Raw genomic sequence first — 2,611 nt, 5'->3', positions numbered from 1 at the left:
GCCATGATCAACGCTTAGAAAACACTCAACGTATTAACAACGGAACCACACGCAATGTCAGTGTGCAGCATTACTCCTCAGAATACATTATAAATATTTCCTAATGACTGCATTAACTCAAGATTAGGAGCCGTTCTCTTGCTTTAAGTATACAGGAAAAGAAGGTCGGGGGATCCAATGCTCATGTTGGTAGTAACATTTGTTAACATTTGCACTGAGTAAAATGTATCCTTTTAATTTGTCGAGTCGAATATGTGTCCGTCGCTGTTTTTGAACAAGACGCAATACATCAATTGAACTGACAGCAACATTAAAGAAGCGTAATCGCTAAACAATATCTGTTTTGTTTCCAACACTCTTCAACAAAAACAGTTGGTGGCCAAACGGCTATCCAAGGGACTTACCATGGCGCGGGTGGAGAATGCCTACATGCTCGGTAGCTCCTTTCCTGGCTCCGTTTCCTCTAGACATCCAAAGATAAATAACTTTCTCAACGGCTACAAAATCACTTCTGCCATAGCGGTGAACTGCCACCTCACCGTAATAACGTGTTTGTGATAGTTGGCTACTGAATACCTTCGTCTCACTCACAGATGACAAGACAGAGAAAAGTGAAGGGGTTTTGTTCGAGTGTCCGTCACGCCACTCTCCGCTTCGAGGTTATTTCCCTTGACTGCAAGCGTTCTGACTGAATTTTTTTCCCTTGTCGGTCTCTCCCACTGTCAGTCCCTAACTCCCACACCCCTCCCTCAAACCACCGCCACTCCAAACAAGAGCGCTACAGTGCCACGCTCAACCGCTCTCCACTCAAACTTTCCATTTTTTCCCCTCTATCATAAATGAACAAACAATGAAACGTTGTTGCTCCACCCTGAATGTAATTGAATTTATTCTGAATTTTATTGTAGACAATTATATCTGCGGACATGTAGCGCATTCACTGTTTTATTGGCTTCTATCATGGGCCTAAACCCAACTTTTAATCAACTTTATTGAAACTCATAATGAAACATACTTAAGCTTCTAAGATCCACTTAATGAAGTCAAAGACAATGTAAAGATTTTAGAGCTGTAGAAACAGGCGGAACAACTTTCAACTGTACGGTACCCATGTTGTCTTTGAAACATTTATAGGCCAACATAACAACGTAATAGTCCGCATTCCACGGTCCTTAAATGCCAAAGCGCCCCCGTGTGGTCATGGTCATTGGAAACGCCAATGGACTAACCGTAATCTTGTCACTTGCCTTGAGAATTTGGAAATAAAGATAACCAATAGACATAGAATACATGTTTGATGTGTTGAAAGACCATCCATGGTGTCCAATATGGAAGTATGAGGGACCGTCTAGAAAAACGAATTTGCACTTTAAGTGAAAGGAGAGGATATGAGAGAGGAGGAGAGGAGAAGAGGGGAGAGGATAACAAGAAGCTTGGAGCAGGATACAATAGAGTACAGTAGAGAACAGTCGAGTCCTCATCCAGTACTCATCAAGTACTCATGATGCAGAGAGGGGCCTTAGGGTGTGTGTCTGTGTGTCTGTAGAGGGCTAGATTAGGTCATGTGTCTGCGTGTCTGTAGAGGGTTAGATTAGGTCATGTGTCTGTGTGTCTGTAGAGGGCTAGATTAGGTCATGTGTCTGTGTGTCTGTAGAGGGCTAGATTAGGTCATGTGTCTGTGTGTCTGTAGAGGGCAAGATTAGGTCATGTGTCTGTGTGTCTGTAGAGGGCTAGATTAGGTCATGTGTCTGTGTGTGTGTAGAGGGTTAGATTAGGTCATGTGTCTGTGTGTCTGTAGAGGGCTAGATTAGGTCATGTGTCTGTGTGTCTGTAGAGGGCTAGATTAGGTCATGTGTCTGTGTGTCTGTAGAGGGCTAGATTAGGTCATGTGTCTGTGTGTCTGTAGAGGGCTAAATAAGGTAATGTGTTTCTGCGTCTGTAGAGGGTTAGATTAGGTCATGTGTCTGTGTGTCTGTAGAGGGCTAGATTAGGTCATGTGTCTGTAGAGGGCTAGATTACGTAATGTGTCTGTGAGTCTGTAGAGGGATAGATTAGGTCATGTGTCCCTGTGTCTGTAGAGGGTTATATTAGGCCATGTGTCCCTGTGTCTGTAGAGGGCTAGATTAGGTCATGTGTCTCTGTGTCTGTAGAGGGCTAGATTAGGCCATGTATCTGTGTGTTTGTAGAGGGCTGGATTAGGTCATGTGTCTGTGTGTCTGTAGAGGACTAAATTAGGTCATGTGTTTCTGTGTCTGTAGAGGGTTAGATTAGGTAATGTGTCTGTGTGTCTGTAGAGGGTTAGATTAGGTAATGTGTCTGTGTGTCTGAGTGTTTGAGGGCTAGATTAGGTCATGTGTCTGTGTGTCTGCAGAGGGCTAGATTAGGCTATATGTCTCTGTGTCTGTAGAGGGTTAGATTATGTAATGTGTCCAGGATATCAGGAGGGAACCATGGGGGAAAAATGAAGTGTTTGCAGAAAAGTATCCACATTAGTTTAGTCTGCATGTGGACAGATTTTCTAAATTGAAGTTGGTATTTGATTTATGTTAAACTCAAACATTACATTTTCCTAATAAGCAAGAAGCAAGGCAAGGAAAGCAAGTTTCAAAAG

This window comes from Hypomesus transpacificus, unplaced genomic scaffold, assembly GCF_021917145.1.
Source record: "Hypomesus transpacificus isolate Combined female unplaced genomic scaffold, fHypTra1 scaffold_170, whole genome shotgun sequence".
Taxonomy (NCBI): domain Eukaryota; kingdom Metazoa; phylum Chordata; class Actinopteri; order Osmeriformes; family Osmeridae; genus Hypomesus; species Hypomesus transpacificus.
Note: the sequence above shows the minus strand (reverse complement) of the source record.